Genomic DNA, 25,429 nt, shown 5'->3' with positions numbered 1-25,429 from the left:
TCCCTCTGCTGATCTATCCATTGAGCTTGGGCTCCTCTTTGTTGATCCATCAATTGCCAAGATCTCTTTGTTGTTGAGCTTGCTCATTTTGGCTTCTTTGAATTTGTGAGTATTGCCCGGAGATTCCTTCTAACACAGCTTGGAGTTGGTTCATGCTCAATGCAGCTGGTTCTTCTCTATCTTCTTGTTGCTCTCCTTCTCCTTGCTCCCCTTCTTTCCTCCTCTTTCTTCTTTGATGAGCGAATAATTTGTACGCTTTTTGGCATTGTTTTTAGTATGTTTTTAGTATATTTGGTTGAGTTTTTAGTATATTTTTATTAGTTTTTAGTTAAAATTCACTTTTCTGGACTTTACTATGAGTTTGTGTGTTTTTCTGTGATTTCAGGTATTTTCTGGCTGAAATTGAGGGACCTGAGCAAAAATCTGATTCAGAGACTAAAAAGGACTGCAGATTGTAACGACCCAATTTCTTGTACGTCATGATCATACTAGAAACTGAGCGCTACCAACTTGTCTTCCTAATTATTATATATTATTTATCATATGAGCCTGATTCGTTGTTAAAAACGTAGTTATTTTACGAGGTACTTTTTTTTTTGAAAACATTTGGATTAACAAACAGTATCATTCATAATCAATTCACAATTAATAATATATAAAACAGTTACAAACAACCACACATAAACACATCACAAGCAGTTGACAACATTCGGTGATTCAGCCTTTATTAGAATATAGACTGTTAGTTAGAACACCCCTAGATATAGCTAGATAATAACTATATACATATATACATACAACATCCTAGGCCCTGACCTGTTCAAGAAGTCCCTAAGCTGGCACCCAGGCTAGCCTAGACTCTATACTCACCTAGTCCCTCTAACCTACTAAAGCAAGGGAAAATACGTTCTAGGTCTTCTAAACTCAAGTCAGGTGGAACGTCATCAAAAGGTAGGACATCATCTGCTATTCATCTGCACGATCAGACATTGCCATAGGACGTCCCTCTGGTACCTCATCAAGTAGCCACACAACGGGAGTCTCGTACACAGGATTTAGGTTAAAGTGCGCATACGAACGGGGTGCAGACGTTGGCTGGTCTCATGGTATATACGTATAATCAGAGAACGATATTCACCCTAGACTCAGAAGACTATCTAGAGCAGGATCCTCTTCGCAGAACCATCATCAGCGAACTACGGTAAGGTACTCTTACTTCCATCTGAAGGGGAAGGGAGAGAGAAGGGGTAAGAACTGGGGAGTTCTTAGTAGGGTCGGGGTTATTAGTTATATTCATTTATTTGGGGTCGATTAGCAGACGAATAATAGAATATAGCGAAGCAGTAACCAAAAGATAAAGATAGAAAGAGAAAGTAGAGGCAATAGAAAGCAGAACACAAACAAAAGAATACAAGAAAATAAAACATACAAATAGCATACAAGCAGACAAACACCAAGAAATAGATCACACACAGAAAGGAGTGCAACAGAGAATGATGCACAGACAAGAATGATGCATGTCTAGCCCTAGTGCAGGTAATGAGCTCATCTGTCGGTTACTAACCCGCTCCCGACGTTACCCAGCAACCTCTGTCTGGATAAGGCTTTCCTGTTGGCAATATCCACTGCAAGCAACCTTTGTCTTGCAGGGTATCCACTGCAAGCAACCTTTGTCTTGCAGGGCAAAACTTACTAGCCGATATACGCCCAACAAACTCACTGTAAGCAACCTCTGTCTTACAGGAGCAACAACATACTCACTATAAGCAACCTCTGTCGTACAGGAGCCACAACACACTCACTGTAAGCAACCTCTGTCTTACAGGAGCACATTCATCTTGATACCTCTGTAAGCAACCTCTGTCTTACAGCAAAGCATTATAGCAAGGTATCCCAGGAAAGCGTCCTCAGTGGTCGTACCACCATCTATCTGACTGCCTCTCTGCAGCAGATTTTTACATAATCATTCTCATTATCATCATTCATTAACATTCTCATTATTCATCATCACTTTCACATTCTTATTCTGTACCTCTTTCTTTCTCTGTTCAATCACGCCATACAAACTCTACAGCTTTTACTTTTATATCTTAACTCAAACCATTTCTCTTTGTCACATTACTCTCTTCTCTATGTCTTTTTACTTGGCTCAGATTACTCTTTTCTCTGTATCCCTCTATTCTGCTCTGGTTACTCTGTTCTCTGTGTTTCTTTACTCTGCTCTGGTTTCTCTGTTTAACATATGTATTTAAAGCTTATGTAAATTTCGGTATGAATAGTTAGCCTGTCCCAAGTATAGGTTCATTAAGTCTATACTGAAACAGTTTAACTTTTCATATAATACCTAACCCTAGTCGCAACTCGAGGACTAACTATGTTGCCCTAGTTCGTTCGCTAGTCTCTGTCTGTTCTTCTGTTATTAAAACTTTACAGACTTTTTCTTTGATTCTTATCTTTTCTTCAACTTTTATCTTTTCTTTATCTTTTCCTCACTAACATGTTATTACCACTCCCTAAGTGTTTTATGAAGGTAATTATGAGATTCTGCACTTAAAGTTGTCTTTCTAAAGCTTTTACAGAAAACTGCCTTTTTCGCATTATTTTATTATTTTTATTAAAATATTATTTTTAATTAAATATCATTATTTAATATTTTATTATTATTTATTATTTTACTATTAATTTTCGAAAATTAACTTACCTTTTACTTTTAACCTTTAAAATTCACTTTTTACCACCCGTAACTTTTAATATTTCTACTTTTACCACTCTAACTTTCAGAAATTACTAAACAACCCCTTAAACACCAAAAATTTTACTTCCTTGCCCTTTTTAAGATCTAAGGCCTGTTCTTCATTGTTCTTCATCACACTCAAAGTGTTCTTCATGTTCTTCATAAATTTTTCAAATTCTTTCTCTGTTTTTACCCGTTTTTCAGTCTTTTCAGCAACCGATTTTTACTACAATTCATAATAAATTAGCAGCCACTAAAACCCCATCTTTTCTACATGATTTTAACACAAATTGAACCCCAATTTAGGGCCTAGGGTTTCGTTTTCCAGCAGCCCTCAAGAACAACATTCATAGCTTGAATATCACCAAATTTCATCAAAATTTCAACAAACTTTCACCAAGAATAACACATATAAGCAATCAATTTCAAGCATAACCAAACCATATCATAATCACACATCTCAAACACAATCAATCAAGATTAATTTTACCAAACCCTACCTGGTTTTGCTGCTCCTAATTCAGTTAGACTTTCAGGTGGTCCTTTAGCACTTTTTCCTCCTAAATCACATCAAGAACAACTTTAAATCCAAAAACTCTCAACTGACCAAATCTCACTCAGCATGTTAGGAAGAGATATATCACCTTAGAGTTGCTGGAAATTAACGTTTCTTGGCCCTCAAGTCAAGTTAAGCATGATTCCTAAGGAAAAACATCAAGAAAACACATGTTTACATGGTTTTCCTTGAAAACCGAATTGAAGAGGGAGGGAGACAGCCATCTCACCTTATTTCCAGCCTTGATAATTCACATGGTTATGTAGAGGAAGAAGAGAGGATCATTTTGGTGAAATCGGAGTTTTGATTTGAGTTTTAGTTCAGAAGAAATCAAGCTTTGAAGATTTATGAACCAAGAACTTTCTCTCCTTTTTCTCTTGGTGATTTTCGGCCACAATGAGCAAATGAGGCAGCCTTGGGGGTTTTGGGAGTGTAGGGTGAGTTGTGATTGGTTGGCTTGGAGGTGGATTAAAATAATATTAAAATATCTCAGGTGTATAACAACTAAAACTAGGTGTATCGGAATACTTGTAAAAATATCTCTAAAAATTATTTTCTGAGCTACTAGCATAAATGACACTAGTAACATATTTATTATGAGAATAAAACATGAATAATGAGGCCTTAGCATTGCTAAAGTCATCAGAGAGTGCTGGTGCTAAGCTGCACCAGTAAACCGTAAACCCGGTTAAACTGATTTTCTGTTTTTAACTAAAACTGACCAGGTAACCTTATAATATCATTCAAGAAACTTTTATTACTAATATAATGATAATATTACCCTATTATCTCTCTTCTCTCATGAATCGAGTCCAGTTCATCAAACTGAGACTATCTACGAAAAACCGGATCAAAACTCCTAACCGATACGGTTCAAAAACTATGTTCTTCGTGTCCGCGTTATCGAGCTTGCCTTGGAAAAGGTTCTAGCTTAAGGAGGACATAATGACAATGAGGATTGAGATACTTGTTGATATAGAAGAGGTGTTCCCTTTACTGATCTACCGGAGAAATCCGTGCCTTCAGAAAATATCTCGCATACTCTAAAATCAGGGTTGTTACATTCTACCCTCCTAAAAGAAAATTTTGCCCTCAAAATTTCAGCCACATGCAAGAATCCATCTTCAAGCAGTCTATTTCCTTCAAGCCATCCTGACGAAGATATCAGTTCGTTCCTTACAGCATCTAAATATCACATAGCCATGGCCATGGAGATCATAACAGCTATAAGAATAGTTGTGCCTGACACGAATTTGTCGTTCGGAACTCGATTAAACCATGCCTATTCACAGTCATTGAGGTCTTATCCGTACCAAACAATCAATATTAAGGTGATCAGTCTTAATATCTCAAGTTAAGTACGAACATTCCCAAAATGAGCACTCATAGACATTCATGCCAAATGTATCTTAAAGATACCCTAACGGCATGAGACACACAAGCAGAGTATGCAATGAAGCATAGTCAGTCCACTCCCCAGGCTCTACTGGGAACGAACAGCTCTGATACCAAATTGTAACGACCCAATTTCTTGTACGTCATGATCATACTAGAAACTGAGCGCTACCAACTTGTCTTCCTAATTATTATATATTATTTATCATATGAGCCTGATTCGTTGTTAAAAACGTAGTTATTTTACGAGGTACTTTTTTTTTTGAAAACATTTGGATTAACAAACAGTATCATTCATAATCAATTCACAATTAATAATATATAAAATAGTTACAAACAACCACACATAAACACATCACAAGCAGTTGACAACATTCGGTGATTCAGCCTTTATTAGAATATAGACTGTTAGTTAGAACACCCCTAGATATAGCTAGATAATAACTATATACATATATATACATACAACATCCTAGGCCCTGACCTGTTCAAGAAGTCCCTAAGCTGGCACCCAGGCTAGCCTAGACTCTATACTCACCTAGTCCCTCTAACCTACTAAAGCAAGGGAAAATACGTTCTAGGTCTTCTAAACTCAAGTCAGGTGGAACGTCATCAAAAGGTAGGACATCATCTGCTATTCATCTGCACGATCAGACATTGCCATAGGACGTCCCTCTGGTACCTCATCAAGTAGCCACACAACGGGAGTCTCGTACACAGGATTTAGGTTAAAGTGCGCATACGAACGGGGTGCAGACGTTGGCTGGTCTCATGGTATATACGTATAATCAGAGAACGATATTCACCCTAGACTCAGAAGACTATCTAGAGCAGGATCCTCTTCGCAGAACCATCATCAGCGAACTACGGTAAGGTACTCTTACTTCCATCTGAAGGGGAAGGGAGAGAGAAGGGGTAAGAACTGGGGAGTTCTTAGTAGGGTCGGGGTTATTAGTTATATTCATTTATTTGGGGTCGATTAGCAGACGAATAATAGAATATAGCGAAGCAGTAACCAAAAGATAAAGATAGAAAGAGAAAGTAGAGGCAATAGAAAGCAGAACACAAACAAAAGAATACAAGAAAATAAAACATACAAATAGCATACAAGCAGACAAACACCAAGAAATAGATCACACACAGAAAGGAGTGCAACAGAGAATGATGCACAGACAAGAATGATGCATGTCTAGCCCTAGTGCAGGTAATGAGCTCATCTGTCGGTTACTAACCCGCTCCCGACGTTACCCAGCAACCTCTGTCTGGATAAGGCTTTCCTGTTGGCAATATCCACTGCAAGCAACCTTTGTCTTGCAGGGTATCCACTGCAAGCAACCTTTGTCTTGCAGGGCAAAACTTACTAGCCGATATACGCCCAACAAACTCACTGTAAGCAACCTCTGTCTTACAGGAGCAACAACATACTCACTGTAAGCAACCTCTGTCTTACAGGAGCCACAACACACTCACTGTAAGCAACCTCTGTCTTACAGGAGCACATTCATCTTGATACCTCTGTAAGCAACCTCTGTCTTACAGGAAAGCATTATAGCAAGGTATCCCAGGAAAGCGTCCTCAGTGGTCGTACCACCATCTATCTGACTGCCTCTCTGCAGCAGATTTTTACATAATCATTCTCATTATCATCATTCATTAACATTCTCATTATTCATCATCACTTTCACATTCTTATTCTGTACCTCTTTCTTTCTCTGTTCAATCACGCCATACAAACTCTACAGCTTTTACTTTTATATCTTAACTCAAACCATTTCTCTTTGTCACATTACTCTCTTCTCTATGTCTTTTTACTTGGCTCAGATTACTCTTTTCTCTGTATCCCTCTATTCTGCTCTGGTTACTCTGTTCTCTGTGTTTCTTTACTCTGCTCTGGTTTCTCTGTTTAACATATGTATTTAAAGCTTATGTAAATTTCGGTATGAATAGTTAGCTTGTCCCAAGTATAGGTTCATTAAGTCTATACTGAAACAGTTTAACTTTTCATATAATACCTAACCCTAGTCGCAACTCGAGGACTAACTATGTTGCCCTAGTTCGTTCGCTAGTCTCTGTCTGTTCTTCTGTTATTAAAACTTTACAGACTTTTTCTTCGATTCTTATCTTTTCTTCAACTTTTATCTTTTCTTTATCTTTTCCTCACTAACATGTTATTACCACTCCCTAAGTGTTTTATGAAGGTAATTATGAGATTCTGCACTTAAAGTTGTCTTTCTAAAGCTTTTACAGAAAACTGCCTTTTTCGCATTATTTTATTATTTTTATTAAAATATTATTTTTAATTAAATATCATTATTTAATATATTTTATTATTATTTTACTATTAATTTTCGAAAATTAACTTACCTTTTACTTTTAACCTTTAAAATTCACTTTTTACCACCCGTAACTTTTAATATTTCTACTTTTACCACTCTAACTTTCAGAAATTACTAAACAACCCCTTAAACACCAAAAATTTTACTTCCTTGCCCTTTTTAAGATCTAAGGCCTGTTCTTCATTGTTCTTCATCACACTCAAAGTGTTCTTCATGTTCTTCATAAATTTTTCAAATTCTTTCTCTGTTTTTACCCATTTTTCAGTCTTTTCAGCAACCGATTTTTACTACAATTCATAATAAATTAGCAGCCACTAAAACCCCATCTTTTCTACATGATTTTAACACAAATTGAACCCCAATTTAGGGCCTAGGGTTTCGTTTTCCAGCAGCCCTCAAGAACAACATTCATAGCTTGAATATCACCAAATTTCATCAAAATTTCAACAAACTTTCACCAAGAATAACACATATAAGCAATCAATTTCAAGCATAACCAAACCATATCATAATCACACATCTCAAACACAATCAATCAAGATTAATTTTACCAAACCCTACCTGGTTTTGCTGCTCCTAATTCAGTTAGATTTTCAGGTGGTCCTTTAGCACTTTTTCCTCCTAAATCACATCAAGAACAACTTTAAATCCAAAAACTCTCAACTGACCAAATCTCACTCAGCATGTTAGGAAGAGATATATCACCTTAGAGTTGCTGGAAATTAACGTTTCTTGGCCCTCAAGTCAAGTTAAGCATGATTCCTAAGGAAAAACATCAAGAAAACACATGTTTACATGGTTTTCCTTGAAAACCGAATTGAAGAGGGAGGGAGACAGCCATCTCACCTTATTTCCAGCCTTGATAATTCACATGGTTATGTAGAGGAAGAAGAGAGGATCATTTTGGTGAAATCGGAGTTTTGATTTGAGTTTTAGTTCAGAAGAAATCAAGCTTTGAAGATTTATGAACCAAGAACTTTCTCTCCTTTTTCTCTTGGTGATTTTCGGCCACAATGAGCAAATGAGGCAGCCTTGGGGGTTTTGGGGGTGTAGGGTGAGTTGTGATTGGTTGGCTTGGAGGTGGATTAAATAATATTAAAATATCTCAGGTGTATAACAACTAAAACTAGGTGTATCGGAATACTTGTAAAAATATCTCTAAAAATTATTTTCTGAGCTACTAGCATAAATGACACTAGTAACATATTTATTATGAGAATAAAACATGAATAATGAGGCCTTAGCATTGCTAAAGTCATCAGAGAGTGCTGGTGCTAAGCTGCACCAGTAAACCGTAAACCCGGTTAAACTGATTTTCTGTTTTTAACTAAAACTGACCAGGTAACCTTATAATATCATTCAAGAAACTTTTATTACTAATATAATGATAATATTACCCTATTATCTCTCTTCTCTCATGAATCGAGTCCAGTTCATCAAACTGAGACTATCTACGAAAAACCGGATCAAAACTCCTAACCGATACGGTTCAAAAACTATGTTCTTCGTGTCCGCGTTATCGAGCTTGCCTTGGAAAAGGTTCTAGCTTAAGGAGGACATAATGACAATGAGGATTGAGATACTTGTTGATATAGAAGAGGTGTTCCCTTTACTGATCTACCGGAGAAATCCGTGCCTTCAGAAAATATCTCGCATACTCTAAAATCAGGGTTGTTACACAGATGCTGTTGGATTCTGACCTCCCTGCACTCGAAGTGGATTTTCTGGAGCTACAGAAGCCCAATTGGCGCGCTCTCAACGACGTTGGAAAGTAGACATCCTGGGCTTTCCAGCAATATATGATAGTCTATACTTTGTCTAAGATTTGATGGCCCAAACCGGCGTTCAAAGTCACCTTCAGATTTCCCAGCGTTAAACGCCGGAACTGGCACCAAAGTGGGAGTTAAACGCCCAAACTGGCACAAAAGCTGGCGTTTAACTCCAAGAAGAGTCTCTATACGAAAATGCTTCATTGCTCAGCCCAAGCACACACCAAGTGGGCCCGGAAGTGGATTTTTATGTCATTTACTCATCTTTGTAATTCTTAAGCTACTAGTTCCCTTTAAATAGGAGCTTTTACTATTGTATTTTCATCTTTTGATCACTTTAGATCTCTAGATCATCTTTGGACATCTAGTTCTTAGATCATTTGGGGACTGGCCTCACGGCCATGCCTAGACCTTGTTCTTATGTATTTTCAACGGTGGAGTTTCTACACACCATAGATTAAGGTGTGGAGCTCTGCTGTACCTCGAGTATTAATGCAATTACTATTGTTCTTCTATTCAATTCAGCTTGTTCTTGTTCCAAGATATCACTTGTTCTTCAACTTGATGAATGTGATGATCCATGACACTCATCATCATTCTCACCTATGAACGTGTGACTGACAACCACCTCCGTTCTACCTTAGATTGAGTGAATATCTCTTGGATTCCTGATACACAATGCATGGTTGATCGCCTGACAACCGAGCGCTCGCCTGACAAACGAGCCAGCCATTCCGTGAGATCAGAGTCTTCGTGGTATAGGCAAGAACTGATGGCGGCATTTAAGAGAATCCGGAAGGTCTAACCTTGTCTGTGGTATTCTGAGTAGGATTCAATGATTGAATGACTGTGACGTGCTTCAAACTCCTGAGGGCGGGGCGTTAGTGACAGACGCAAAAGAATCACTGGATTCTATTTCGGCCTGATTGAGAACCGACAGATGGATAGCCGTGCCGTGACAGGGTGCGTTGAACATTTCCACTGAGAGGATGGGAGGTAGCTGATGAGCGGATAATTTATACGCTTTTTGGCATTGTTTTTAGGTAGTTTTTAGTAAGTTCAAGCTACTTTTAGGGATGTTTTCATTAGTTTTTATGTTAAATTCACATTTCTGGACTTTACTATGAGTTTGTGTGTTTTTCTGTGATTTCAGGTAAATTCTGACTGAAATTGAGAGATTTGAGCAAAACTCTGAAAAAGGCTGACAAAAGGACTGCTGATGCTGTTGGATTCTGACCTCCCTGCACTCGAAATGGATTTTCTGGAGCTACAGAACTCCAATTTGCGCGCTCTCAACGGCGTTGGAAAGTAGACATCTAGGGCTTTCCAGCAATATATAATAGTCCATACTTTATTCGGAAATTGACGACGTAACTTGGCGTTGAACGCCAAGTACATGCTGCTGTCTGGAGTTAAACGCCAGAAAAACGTCATGATCCGGAGTTGAACGTCCAAAACACGTCATAACTCGGAGTTCAACTCCAAGAGAAGCCTCAGCTCGTGGATTGATCAAGCTCAGCCCAAGCATACACCAAGTGGGCCCCGGAAGTGGATTTATACATCAATTACTTACTCATGTAAACCCTAGTAGCTAGTCTAGTATATATAGGACCTCTTACTATTGTATTAGACATCTCTGGTCTCAGTTTTGTTTTATTCTTCATCCTAAGAGGCTATTGATCACGTTATGGGGGCTGGCCATTCGGCCATGCCTGAACCTTTTACTTATGTATTTTCAACGGTGGAGTTTCTGCACACCATAGATTAAGGGTGTGGAGCTCTGCTGTACCTCAAAGTATTAATGCAATTCTATTTTCTTTTATTCAATTCTCTCTTATTCTTATTCCAAGATATTCATTCGCACCCAAGAACATGATGAATGTGATGATTAGATAACCCTCATTATCATTCTCACTTATGAACGCACGTGATTGACAACCACTTCCGTTCTACATGCAACAGAGCTTGAATGTGTATCTCTTAGATTCCCCAACAGAATCTTCGTGGTATAAGCTAGATAGATGGCGGCATTCATGAGGATCCGAAAAGTCTAAACCTTGTCTATGGTATTCCGAGTAGGATTCTAGGATTGAATGACTGTGATGAGCTTCAAACTCCTGAAGGCTGGGCGTGATGACAAACGCAAAAGAATCAAGGGATTCTATTCCAACCTGATTGAGAACCGACAGATGATTAGCCATGCGAGTGACAGCCGTAGAGGACCATTTTCATTGAGAGGATGGGATGTAGCCACTGACAACGGTGATGCCCTACATACAGCTTGCCATGGAAAGGAGTAAGAAGGATTGAGTTGAAGCAGTAGGAAAGCAGGCGTCCTTGAGCCATACAGTATCTCCATATGCTTATCTGAAGTTCCCACCAATGAATCTGCATAAGTATTCTATCCCTTTTATTATTTCTTCTTTTTATTATTAATTTTTGAAACCATAAACAATTTAATCTGCCTAACTGAGATTTACAAGGTGACCATAGCTTGCTTCATACCAACAATCTCTGTGGGATCGACCCTTACTCACGTAAGGTTTATTACTTGGACGACCCAGTACACTTGCTGGTTAGTTGAACGGAGTTGTGAATTCAACCAGTGCCATAATAATGATTTCTCTCAAAATAGTTAGAACATGGATCACAATTTCGTCCACCAAGTTTTTGGCGCCGTTGCCGGGGATTGTTCGAGTTTGGACAACTGACGGTTCATCTTGTTGCTCAGATTAGGTAATTTTCTTTTCTAAAATTTTTTTCAAAATTTTTCTTTTATATTTTCGTTTTTTTTAATATAATTTTCAAAAAAATTAATAAAAATTCAAAAAATTCATAAAATCATAAAAATAAAAAAATATTTTGTGTTTCTTGTTTGTGTCTTGAATCAATTTTTAAGTTTGGTGTCAATTGCATGCTTTAAAATTTTTCTTGCATTTTTTTCGAAAAATCCATGCATTCATAGTGTTCTTCATGATCTTCAAGTTGTTCTTGATAAGTCCTCTTGTTTGATCTTGATGATTTCTTGTTTTGTGTCTTATGTTGTTTTTCATGTGCATTTTTTGTTTGTTAGAATCCATGCATTAAAGATTTCTAAGTTTGGTGTCTTGCATATTTTCTTTGCATCAAAAAAAAATTTTCAAAATTATGTTCTTGATGTTCATCATGATCTTCAAAGTGTTCTTGGTGTTCATCTTGACATTCATAGCATTCTTGCATGCATTCATTGTTTTGATCTAAAAATTTCATGCATTGAGTATTTTTGTTGTTTTTCTCTCTCATAATTAAAAATTCAAAAATAAAAAAAATATCTTTTCCTTATTTCCCTCCAAATTTTCGAAATTTTGGGTTGACTTGGTCAAAAATTTTTAAAAATTAGTTGTTTCTTACAAGTCAAGTCAAAATTTCAATTTTAAAAATCCTATCTTTTCAATATCTTTTTCAATTTTTTTTATTTTCGAAAATTTCAAAAAAAAATCTTTTTCAAAATATTTTTCAAAATATTTTTCTTATCTTTACATCTAATTTTCGAAAATTCACTAATAATTAATGTGATTGGTTCAAAAATTTGAAGTTTGTTACTTTCTTGTTAAGAAAGGTTCAATCTTTAAGTTCTAGAATCTTATCTTGTAGTTTCTTGTTAGTGAAGTAAATAATTTTAAAATTTTTGAATTAAATCTTTTTATCTTTTATTTTATCTTTTCCAAAAATTTTATCTTTTTCAAAATTTTGACTTCAAAAAAATCTTATCTAACTTATTATCTTTTTATCTTTTTCAAATTTTTGATTTCAAATCTTTTTCAATCATCTAACTAACTTCTTGTTTGTTTCTTATCTTTTTCAAAACCACCTAACTACTTCTCTCTCTTCTATTTTCGAAAATATCTCTCTCTTTTTCAAAAATTCTTTTTAATTAATTAATTGTTTCATGTTTTAATTTTAATTACATCTTATCTCTAAATTTTTGAAAATTACTAACCCCTTTTCAAAAATTATTTTCGAAATTCTCTTTCTCTTTTCTTCTTCTATTTAATTATTTATTTACTAACACTTCTTTTCACCTCTCTTCATCCAAAAATCCGAATATCATTCTTCATTCTTCTACCCCTTCTTTTTCTACTAACATAAAGGGATCTCTATACTGTGACATAGAGGATTCCTCTTTCTTTTCTTGTTTTCTTCTCTTTCATATGAGCAGGAACAAGGATAAAGGCACTCTTGTTGAAATTGATCCAGAACCTGAAAGGACTCTGAAGAGAAAATTAAGAGAAGCTAAATTACAACAATCCAGAAACAACCTTTCAGAAATTTTCGAACAAGAGAAGGAGATGGCAGCCGAAAATAATAATAATGCAAGGAGAATGCTTGGTGACTTTACAAAGCCAACATCCAAGTTTGATGGAAGAAGCATCTCCATTCCTGCCATTGGAGCCAATAACTTTGAGCTGAAACCTCAGCTAGTTGCATTAATGCAACAAAACTGCAAGTTTTATGGACTTCCATCTGAAGATCCTTATCAGTTTTTGACTGAGTTCTTGCAGATCTGTGAGACTGTAAAGACGAATGGAGTTGATCCTGAAGTCTACAGACTCATGCTTTTCCCTTTTGCTGTAAGAGACAGAGCTAGAATATGGTTGGATTCACAACCTAAGGATAGCCTGGACTCATGCGATAAGCTAGTCACTGCCTTCTTGGATAAATTCTTTCCTCCTCAAAAGCTGAGCAAGCTGAGAGTGGATGTTCAAACCTTCAAACAAAAAGATGGTGAATCCCTTTATGAAGCTTGGGAAAGATACAAGCAGCTGACCAAAAGATGTCCATCTGACATGTTTTCAGAATGGACCATATTAGATATATTCTATTATGGTCTCTCTGAATTTTCGAAAATGTCATTGAACCATTCTGCAGTTGGATCTATTCATCTGAAGAAAACGCCTGAAGAGGCTCAAGAACTCATTGACATGGTTGCAAACAACCAATTCATGTACACTTCTGAGAGGAATTCCGTGAACAATGGGATACCTCAGAAGAAAGGAGTTCTTGAAATTAATGCTCTGAATGCCATACTGGCTCAGAACAAAGTGTTAACTCAACAGGTCAACATGATCTCTCAAAATCTGAATGGATGGCAACATGCATCCAACAGTAATAGAGAGGCAGCTTCTGAAGAAGCTTATGATCCTGAGAACCCTGCCATGGCAGTGGTTAATTACATGGGTGAACCTTATGGAAACACCTATAATTCATCATGGAGAAATCATCCAAATTTCTCATGGAAGGATCAACAAAAACCTCAACAAGGTTTTAACAATGGTGGACGCAACAGGCTGGGCAATAGCAAGCCATATCCATCATCTTCTCAGCAACAGACAGAGAATTCTGAACAAAACACTTCTAATTTAGCCAATGTAGTCTCTGATCTGTCAAAGGCCACTTTCAGTTTCATGAATGAAACAAGATCCTCCATTAGAAATTTGGAGGCACAAGTGGGCCAGCTGAGTAAGAAAGTCATTGAAACTCCTCCCAGTATTCTCCCAAGCAATACAGAAGAGAATCCAAAAGGAGAGTGCAAGGCCATTGACATAGTCAATATGGCCGAATGCACAAGGGAGGAGGAGGACGAAAATCCTAGTGAGAAAGACCTCCTGGGACGTCCCTCAAGCAAGAAGGAGTTTCCTATTGAGGATCCAAAGGAATCTGAGGCTCATACAGAAACCATAGAGATTCCATTAAATCTCCTTCTGCCATTCATGAGCTCTGAAGACTATTCTTCCTCAGAAGAGGATGAAGATGTAACTGGAGAACAAGTTGCTCAATATTTAGGAGCTATCATGAAGCTGAATGCCAAGTTGTTTGGTAATGAGACTTGGGAAAGTGAACCTCCCTTACTCATTAATGAACTGGATACTTGGATTCAGAAAATTCTACCTCAAAAGAAACAAGATCCTGGCAAGTTCTTAATACCTTGTACCATAGGCACCATGATCTTTGAAAAAGTTCTGTGTGATCTGGGGTCAGGGATAAATCTAATGCCACTCTCTGTAATGGAGAAGCTGGGGATCATTGAGGTACAACCTGCCTTCTTCTCATTACAATTGGCAGACAAGTCATTGAGACAAGCCTATGGAATAGTAGAGGACGTGCTAGTAAAGGTTGAAGGCCTTTACATCCCTACTGATTTCATAATCTTAGACACTAGGAAGGAAGAGGATGATTGCATCATCCTTGGAAGACCTTTCCTAGCCACAGCAGGAGCTGTGATAGATGTCAACAGAGGTGAGTTAGTCCTTCAATTGAATGAGGACTACCTTGTGTTTAAGGCACATGGCCATTCCTCTGTGACAGAAGAGAGTAAGCATGAAGAGCTTCTCTCAGTTCAGAGTCAAGAAGAGCCCCCACAGTCAAACTCTAAGTTTGGTGTTGTGAGGCCACAACCAAACTCTAAGTTTGGTGTTAAGATCCCATATCCAAACTCTAAGTTTGGTGTGGACAACCATACAACATTGACCTGATCACCTTGTGGCTCCATGAGAGCCACTGTCAAGCTATTGACATTAAAGAAGCGCTTGTTGGGAGGCAACCCAATTTTATTTATCTAATTTCTATTTTATTTTATTTTATTGTTATTTTGTGTTTTATTAGGTACATGATCATGAGGAGTCACGAAAAAATCATAAAAAAAATTAAAAACAGAGTCAAAAATAGAAGAAAAAAATTTTCACCCTGGAGGACGCACAGGCTGGCGTTCAACGCCAGTAAGATGCATCTGGCTGGCGTTCAACGCCAGAACAGAGCACCATTCTGGCGCTGAACGCCAGAAACAAGCAACATCCTGGCGCTGAACGCCAGAAATGTGCCCAGAGAGGAAAAACTGGCGCTGAACGCCAGTAACAAGCATGAAACTGGCGTTCAACGCCAGAAACATGCTTTACATGGGCGTTGAACGCCCAGAACGTGCACCAATGGGCGTTTAAACGCCAGAATGATGCACGAAGGCATTTTACATGCCTATTTGGTGCAGGGATGGAATTCCTTGACACCTCAGGATCTGTGGACCCCACAGGATCACCTCAGGATCTGTGGACCCCACAGGATCTGTAACAACCCTAATTTTTGAGTACGTGAGATCTTTTCTAAAGATATGGAGAACTCCGGAGGATCGGTAAAAGGAGAACCTTTGATATATCATCAAGTATCTCAATCCTCATTGTCATTATGTCATCTTTAAGCTAGAACCTTTTCCAAGGCAAGCTTGATAACGCGGACACGAAGAACATAGTTTTTGAACCGTATCGGTTAGGAGTTTTGATCCGGTTTTTCGTAGATAGTCTCAGTTTGACGAACTGGACTCGATTCATGAGAGAAGAGAGATAATAGGGTAATATTATCATTATATTAGTAATAAAAGTTTCTTGAATGATATTATAAGGTTACCTGGTCAGTTTTAGTTAAAAACAGAAAATCGGTTTAACCGGGTTCACAGTTTACTGGTGCAGCTTAGCACCAGCACTCTCTGATGAATTTAGCAATGCTAAGGCCTCATTATACATGTTCTATTCTCATAATAAATATGTTACTAGTGTCATTTATGCTAGTAGCTCAGAAAATAATTTTTAGAGATGTTTTTACAAGTGTTCCGATACATCTAGTTTTAGTAGTTATACACCTGAGATATTTTAATATTATTTTAATCCACCTCCAAGCCAACCAATCACAACTCACCCTACACCCCCAAAACCCCCAAGGCTGCCTCATTTGCTCATTGTGGCCGAAAATCACCAAGAGAAAAAGGAGAGAAAGTTCTTGGTTCATAAATCTTCAAAGCTTGATTTCTTCTGAACTAAAACTCAAATCAAAATTCCGATTTCACCAAAATGATCCTCTCTTCTTCATCTACATAACCATATAACATATCAAGGCTGGAAATAAGGTGAGATGGCTGTCTCCCTCCCTCTTCAATTCGGTTTTCAAGGAAAACCATGCAAAACATGTGTTTTCTTGATGTTTTTCCTTAGGAATCATGCTTAACTTGACTTGAGGGCCAAGAAACGTTAATTTTCAGCAAGTCTAAGGTGAGATATCTCTTCCTAACGTGCTGAGGGAGATTTGGTCAGTTGAGAGTTTGTGGATTTAAAGTTGTTCTTGATGTGTTTTAGGAGGAAAAAGTGCTTAAGGACCACCTGAAAGAGTAACCGGATTTGAAGCAGCAAATCAAGGTAGGGTTTGACAAATTTAATCTTGATTGATTGTGTTTGGGTTGTGTGATTATGATATGGTTTGGCTGTGCTTGAAATTGATTGTTTGTATGAGTAATTCTTGTTGAAATTTTGGTGAAAATTTGATGAAATTTTGATGAAATTCAAGCTATGAATGTGTGTTCTTATGGCTGCTGGAAAACGAAACCCTAGAGCTTAAATTGGGGTTCAATTTGTGTTGAAATCTTGTAGAAAAGATGGGGTTTTAGTGGCTGCAATTTTATTTTGAATTATGGTAAAAATCGGTTGCTGAAAAGACTGAAAAACGGGTAAAAACAGAGAAAGAATTTGAAGAATATATGAAGAACATGAAGAACACTTTGAGTGTGGTGAAGAACATTGAAGAACACCTTTTAGATCTTAGAAAGGGCAAGGAAGTAATTATTTTGGTGTTTAAGGGGTTATTTGGTAATTTCTGAAAGTTAGGGTGGTAAAAGTAGAAATATTAAAAGTTACCGGGGTAAAAAGTGAATTTTAAAGGTTAAAGGTTAAAGTAAAGTTAATTTTCGAAAATTAATGATAAAATAATAAATAATAATAAAATATTAAATAATAATATTTAATTAAAAATAATATTTTAATAAAAAATAATAAAATAATGCAGAAAAGGCAGTTTTCTGTAAAAGCTTTAGAAAGACAACTTTAAGTGCAGAATCTCATAATTACCTTCATAAAACACTTAGGGAGTGGTAATAACATGTTAGTGAGGCAAAGATAAAAGAAAGATAAAAAGTTGAAGAAAAGATAAAAGTCGAAGAAAAAGTCTGTAATGTTTTAATGGCAGAAAAACAGACAGAGATTAGTGAACGAGCTAGGGCAACATAGTTAGTCCTTGAGTTGCGACTAGGGTTAAGTATTATATGAAAAGTTAAACTGTTTCAGTATAGACTTAATGAACCTATACTTGGGACAGGCTAACTATTCATACCGAAATTTAAATAAGCTTTAAATACATACGTTAAGCAGAGAAAAGAGTAACTAGAGCAGAGTAAAAAGATACAGAGAACAGAGTAAAGAGATAATGAGAAAAGAGTAATATAACAAAAAGAATAGAGGAGAAGAGTATAAGAATAAAGAGTTAAGCCTTGTGGCACGATGTTCTGTTGTATGTTCATCTGCTGCTTTTCCATTGGCCCTAGAGGTCCTGTAGGCCCAAGTTCACCTACAGTGAGTTGTTATTCCTGTAGGCCGAAGTTCACCTACAGTGAATATCAATTGTGCATCTCAGGGTGTTGCTCCTGTAGGCCGAAGTTCACCTACAGAGAGTTATGATACCTGTAAGCCGAAGTTCACTTACAGGGGCGCCTTTTCTGTAAGCCGAAGTTCACTTACAGAGGTGCCATTTCTATAGGCCGAAGTTCACCTATAGAAAGTTGTTATGTTGTGATTGAACAGAGAAAGAAAGAGGTAATGTATAAGAATGTGAAAGTGATTATGAATAACGAGATTAATAATGAATGATGGTAATGATAATGATTATGTGATGATCTGCTGCATGAAGGCAGTCAGATAGATGGTGGTACGACCACTGAGAACGCTTTCCTGGGATACCTTGCTATAATGCTTTGCTGTAAGACAGAGGTTGCTTACAGTGAGTGTGTTGTTGCTCCTGTAAGACAGAGGTTGCTTACAGTGAGTGTGTTGTTGCTCCTGTAAGACAGAGGTTGCTTACAGTGAGTCTGTTGGGCATATATCGGCTAATAAGTGCCACCCTGCAAGACAAAGGTTGCTTGCAGTGGATACCCTGCAAGACAAAGGTTGCTTGCAATGGGTATTGCCAACAGGGAAGCCTTATCCAGACAGAGGTTGCTGGGTAACGTCGGGAGCGGGTATGTAACCGACAGATGAGCTCATTACCTGCGCTAGGACTAGACATGCATCATACTTGGTTGTGCATTTTCTCTATTATGATCGTTGCATGAATGTATGCTTTCTTTGTTTGTATTCTATTCTCTGTGTTTGTGTCTGTGTTTTACTTTCTTGTATTCTTCTGATTGTGATCTTTTTCTGTTTTCTCTATTTTCTCTATTTTTCTATTTTCTATTTACTACTTCTCTATATTCTGGTATTAGTCTGCTAAACAACACAAAATTAATGAACGTAACTAATAACCCCGGCCCTACTAAGAACTCCCCAGTTCTTACCCCTTCTCTCTCCCTTCCCCCTTCAGATGGAAGCAAGAGTTTCTTTCCGTAGTTCGCTGACGACCGTTTGCAAAAAGGATTCCGCTCTAGGTAGTCTTCTGAGTCTAGGGTGAATCCCATTCTCTGTTTATATGTATATACTGTGAGACCAGCCAATGTCCGCACCTCGTTTGTACGTGAACTTTAACCTAAATCCTGTGTACGAGACTCCTGTTGTGTGGCTACTTGATGAGGTACCAGAGAGACGTCATATGGCAATGTCTGATCGTGCAGAGGAGTAACAAATGATGTTCTACCTTTTGATGATGTTCCACCTGACTTGAGTTTTGAAGACTTAGAACATACTTTCCCTCGCTTTAGTAGTTTAGAGGGACTAGGTGAGTATAGAGTCTAGGCTAGCCTGGGTGCCAGCTTAGGGACCTCTTGAACAGGTCAGGACCTGGGATGTTGTATGTATATATATGTATATAGTTATTATCTAGCTATATCTAGAGGTGTTCTAACTAACAGTCTATATTCTAATAAAGGCTGAATCACCGAATGTTGTCAACTGCTTGTGATGTGTTTATGTGTGGTTGTTTGTAACTGTTTTATATATTATTAGTTGTGAATTGATTATGAATGATACTGTTTGTTAATCCAAATGTCTTCAAAAAAAAAAAGTACCTCGTAAAATAACTACGCTTTTAACAACGAATCAGGCTCATATAGTAAGTAATAGATAATAATTAGGAAGACAAGTTGGTAGCGCTCAGCTTCTAGTATGATCATGACTTACCAGAAATTGGGTCGTTACAGGATCCCCACCTAACATATTCCCACCTTACCTTTTAATCCTAATCACACTCTCCTAATCCAAAATCACTCTTCCCCATGTCACACTTCCCAATTACCCCATTCACCACTCACATCCATCCACTCTTCCCCATAAACCCCACCCACCTTCAAAAATTCAAACCAATTTCCCTCCCATTCCCACCCAAATGGCCGAACCTACCTCCCCCCTTTCCCTATAAATACCCTTCCATTCTACTTCATTTTCACACAACCAAACCCCTCCTTCTTCACCTAAAGCCGACACTACCTCTCTCCCTCTCTACCACATTTTCTTCTTCTTCTTCTTCTCTTCTTTCTTTTATTGCTCGAGGGCGAGCAATATTTTAAGTTTGGTGTGGTAAAAGCATAAGCTTTTTTTTGTTTTTCCATTACCAATGGCACCTAAGGCCGGAGTATCCTCTAGAAAAGGAAAAGGGAAGACAAAAGCTTCCACCTCCGAGTCATGGGAGATGGAAAGATTCATCTCCAAGAGCCATCAAGACCACTTCTATGATGTTGTGGCAATGAAGAAGGTGATCCCTGAGGTCCCTTTCAAGCTCAAGAAAAATGAGTATCCGGAGATCCGACATGAAGTTCAAAGCAGAGGTTGGGAAGTCTTAACCAACCCCATGCAACAAGTCGGAATCTTAATGGTTCAAGAGTTCTATGCCAATGCATGGATCACTAGGAACCATGACCAAGGTATGAACCCAAGTCCAAAGAATTATCTCACAATGGTTAGAGGGAAATACTTGGATTTCAGTCCGGAAAATGTAAGGTTGGCATTCCACTTGCCTATGATGCAAGGTGATGAACGCCCCTACACAAGAAGGGTCAACTTTGATCAAAGGTTGGACCAAGTCCTTATGGACATTTGTGTGGAAGGAGCTCAGTGGAAAAGAGACTCCAAAGGCAAGCCAGTCCAACTAAGAAGACTGGACCTCAAGCCTATAGCTAGAGGATGGTTGGAGTTCATTCAACGCTCCATCATTCCTACTAGTAACCGATCTGAAGTTACTGTGGATCGGGCCATCATGATTCATAGCATCATGATTGGAGAGGAAGTAGAAGTTCATGAGGTCATCTCCAATGAAATCTACAAAATAGCCGACAAGCCCTCACCTATGGCACGGCTAGCTTTTCCTCACCTTATTTGCCATCTATGTTACTCAGCTGGAGTTATCATAGAAGGAGATGTCTTCATTGAAGAAGACAAGCCCATCACCAAGAAAAGGATGGAGCAAGCAAGAGAAGCTCCTCACGGTCCTCAAGAGGTGCATGAGGAAGCTCATCATCAAGAAATCCCTGAGATGCCTCAAGGGATGCACTTTCCTCCAAACAACTATTGGGAGCAACTCAACACCTCTTTAGAAGGTTTGAGTCACAATGTGGAACAATTAAGGGTGGAACATCATGAGCACTCCATCATTCTCCAAGAAATAAGAGAAGATCAAAGAGCAATGAGGGAGGAGCAACAAAGGCAAGGAAGGGACATAGAAGAGCTAAAGAACATCATTGGTCCTTTAAGAAGAAGACGCCACTAGAGGTGGATTCATTCCTTGTTCTTTATTTCTTTCTGTTTTCGGTTTTTAGTATTGTGTTTATCTATGTTTTGTGTCTTTATTTCATGATCATTAGTATGTAACCATGCCTTAAAGCTATGAATAAAATCCATTAATCCTTCACTTCTCTTAAATGAAAAATGTTTTAATTCAAAAGAACAAGAAGTACATAAATTTCGAAAATAGCTCTTGAATTTAGTTTAATTATATTGATGTGGTGACAATACTTTTTGTTTTCTGAATGAATGCTTGAACAGTGCATATGTCTTTTGATTTTGTTGTTTATGAATGTTAAAATTGTTGGCTCTTGAAAGAATGATGAACAAAGAGAAATGTTATTGATGATCTGAAAAATCATGAAATTGATTCTTGAAGCAAGAAAAAGCAGTGAAAAAAAAAAAGAAGCATTCGAAAAAAAAAAGAGTATATAGAAAAAGAAGGAGCAGTAGAAAAAGCCAATAGCCCTTAAAACCAAAAGGCAAGGGTAAAAAGGATCCAAGGCTTTGAGCATCAATGGATAGGAGGGCCCAAGGAAATTAAATCCAGGCCTAAGCGGCTAAATCAAGCTGTCCCTAACCATGTGCTTGTGTCATGAAGGTCCAAGTGAAAAGCTTGAGACTGAGTGGTTAAAGTCGTGATCCAAAGCAAAAGAGTGTGCTTAAGAGCTCTGGACACCACTAACTGGGGACTCTAGCAAAGCTGAGTCACAATCTGAAAAGGTTCACCCAGTTATGTGTCTGTGGCATTTATGTATCTGGTGGTAATACTGGAAAACAAAGTGCTTAGAGCCACGGCCAAGACTCATAAGTAGCTGTGTTCAAGAATCAACATACTTAACTAGGAGAATCAATAACACTATCCGAAATTCTAAGTTCCAAGAGAAGCCAATCATTCTAAACTTCAAAGGAAAAAGTGAGATGCCAAAACTGTTCAGAAGCAAAAAGCTACAAGTCCCGCTCATCTAGTTATAATTAATATTCATTGATATTTTGGAATTTATAGTATATTCTCTTCTTTTTATCCTATTTGATTTTCAGTTGCTTGGGGACAAGCAACAATTTAAGTTTGGTGTTGTGATGAGCGGATAATTTATACGCTTTTTGGCATTGTTTTTAGGTAGTTTTTAGTAAGTTCAAGCTACTTTTAGGGATGTTTTCATTAGTTTTTATGTTAAATTCACATTTCTGGACTTTACTATGAGTTTGTGTGTTTTTCTGTGATTTCAGGTAAATTCTGACTGAAATTGAGGGATTTGAGCAAAACTCTGAAAAAGGCTGACAAAAGGACTGCTGATGCTGTTGGATTCTGACCTCCCTGCACTCGAAATGGATTTTCTGGAGCTACAGAACTCCAATTGGCGCGCTCTCAACGGCGTTGGAAAGTAGACATCCAGGGCTTTCCAGCAATATATAATAGTTCATACTTTATTCGGAAATTGACGACGTAACTTGGCGTTGAACGCCAAGTACATGCTGCTGTCTGGAGTTAAACGCCAGAAAAACGTCATGATCCGGAGTTGAACGCCCAAAACACGTCATAACTCGGAGTTCAACTCCAAGAGAAGCCTCAGCTCGTGGATTGATCAAGCTCAGCCCAAGCATACACCAAGTGGGCCCCGGAAGTGGATTTATACATCAATTACTTACTCATGTAAACCCTAGTAGCTAGTCTAGTATATATAGGACCTCTTACTATTGTATTAGACATCTCTGGTCTCAGTTTTGTTTTATTCTTCATCCTAAGAGGCTATTGATCACGTTATGGGGGCTGGCCATTCGGCCATGCCTGAACCTTTTACTTATGTATTTTCAACGGTGGAGTTTCTGCACACCATAGATTAAGGGTGTGGAGCTCTGCTGTACCTCAAAGTATTAATGCAATTCTATTTTCTTTTATTCAATTCTCTCTTATTCTTATTCCAAGATATTCATTCGCACCCAAGAACATGATGAATGTGATGATTAGATAACCCTCATTATCATTCTCACTTATGAACGCACGTGATTGACAACCACTTCCGTTCTACATGCAACAGAGCTTGAATGTGTATCTCTTAGATTCCCCAACAGAATCTTCGTGGTATAAGCTAGATAGATGGCGGCATTCATGAGGATCCGGAAAGTCTAAACCTTGTCTATGGTATTCCGAGTAGGATTCTAGGATTGAATGACTGTGACGAGCTTCAAACTCCTGAAGGCTGGGCGTGATGACAAACGCAAAAGAATCAAGGGATTCTATTCCAACCTGATTGAGAACCGACAGATGATTAGCCATGCGAGTGACAGCCGCAGAGGACCATTTTCACTGAGAGGATGGGATGTAGCCACTGACAACGGTGATGCCCTACATACAGCTTGCCATGGAAAGGAGTAAGAAGGATTGAGTTGAAGCAGTAGGAAAGCAGGCGTCCTTGAGCCATACAGTATCTCCATATGCTTATCTGAAGTTCCCACCAATGAATCTGCATAAGTATTCTATCCCTTTTATTATTTCTTCTTTTTATTATTAATTTTCGAAACCATAAACAATTTAATCTGCCTAACTGAGATTTACAAGGTGACCATAGCTTGCTTCATACCAACAATCTCTGTGGGATCGACCCTTACTCACGTAAGGTTTATTACTTGGACGACCCAGTACACTTGCTGGTTAGTTGAACGGAGTTGTGAATTCAACCAGTGCCATAATAATGATTTCTCTCAAAATAGTTAGAACATGGATCACAATTTCGTCCACCAGTAGCCACTGACAATGGTGAAACCCTTGTATAAGCTTGCCATGGAAAGGAGTAAGAAGGATTGGATGAAGACAGTAGGAAAGCAGAGAGACGGAAGGGACCAAGCATCTCCATTCGCTTATCTGAAGTTCTCACCAATGAATTGCATAAGTATCTCTATCTTTATCTTTATGTTTTATTCATATATCACCCATACCCATTTGAGTCTGCCTGACTAAGATTTACAAGGTGATCATAGCTTGCTTCATACCAACAATCTCCGTGGGATCGACCCTTACTCGCGTAAGGTTTATTACTTGGACGACCCAGTGCACTTGCTGGTTAGTTGTGCGGAGTTGTGATAGAGAGTTGAGATTGCAATGAGCGTACCATGTTGATGGCGCCATTGATGATCACAATTTCGTGCACCAAGTTTTTGGCGCCGTTGCCGGGGATTGTTTCGTGTATGGACAACTGACGGTTCATCTTGTTGCTTAGATTAGGTATTTTTCAGAATTCTTAAGAATGAATTCTAGAGTTTCATGATGATCTGTTGAAATCTGGCTGGCTGAGAAGCCATGTCTAATCTTATTGGACCGAGGTTTCAACTGATCATCACAAGAGCTTGTTGATCTCTATCAATCTTGCTATTGGAGCAATGATCTGCTAAGGCTTGGCTGGCCATTGGCCATGTCTAGTGTTTTGGATTGAAAGCTTGGCTGGCTGTGAAGCCATGTCTAATTCCTGGACCGGAGTCTTAGACTAGCATTGCAATGATTCCTGGAATCCAAATTAAGAATTCTGAAACCTTTATTTTCTATTTCCATATAATTTTCGAAAAATCCAAAAAAATTTCAAAATCATAAAAACCAAAAATATTTTATGTTTCTTGTTTGAGTCGAGTGTCTAATTTTAAGTTTGGTGTCTTGCATGCATTGTTTATTTGATCTTGGTTCTATTTTCAAGTCAATAGTACAGGGAACTGAAGATTCAGAACATGCAGCAGAGGAATTACACAGAAAAAGCTGGGCGTTCAAAACGCCCAGTGAAGAAGGACAGACTGGCGTTTAAACGCCAGCCAGGGTGCCTGGTTGGGCGTTTAATGCCCAAAAAGGTAGTGCATTGGGCGTTAAACGCCAGAATGTG

This window comes from Arachis stenosperma, chromosome 6, assembly GCF_014773155.1.
Source record: "Arachis stenosperma cultivar V10309 chromosome 6, arast.V10309.gnm1.PFL2, whole genome shotgun sequence".
Classification (NCBI taxonomy): domain Eukaryota; kingdom Viridiplantae; phylum Streptophyta; class Magnoliopsida; order Fabales; family Fabaceae; genus Arachis; species Arachis stenosperma.
Note: the sequence above shows the minus strand (reverse complement) of the source record.